Genomic DNA, 305 nt, shown 5'->3' on the forward strand with positions numbered 1-305 from the left:
TTGTAAAAGCACTGAGACAATATTTTGATATAAACAGGATGTGTCTGTGTAACATAAGCCTGGAGCATCCTCTTACTCTCTAACAGTGTGATGGTGCAGAGCAGAATACCGTGAAACTTTCTGCGCAAGCACTGTCCTGGAGCGCCCTCTGTTGGCTTAAGCATGTGTTGCAGCTCACATGAAACCTCACCTTTCAGACACTGTGAAAGCGTAAACATGATTTCTGGAGAGGGACAGCCCAGCCCCCTCCCTAACATCTTATTATAATCTAAAAGGACTTCACGCATAATGCGATGATTTCAGTG

The sequence above is a fragment of the Mastacembelus armatus genome, chromosome 18 (genome assembly GCF_900324485.2).
Source record: "Mastacembelus armatus chromosome 18, fMasArm1.2, whole genome shotgun sequence".
In the NCBI taxonomy this organism is placed as follows: domain Eukaryota; kingdom Metazoa; phylum Chordata; class Actinopteri; order Synbranchiformes; family Mastacembelidae; genus Mastacembelus; species Mastacembelus armatus.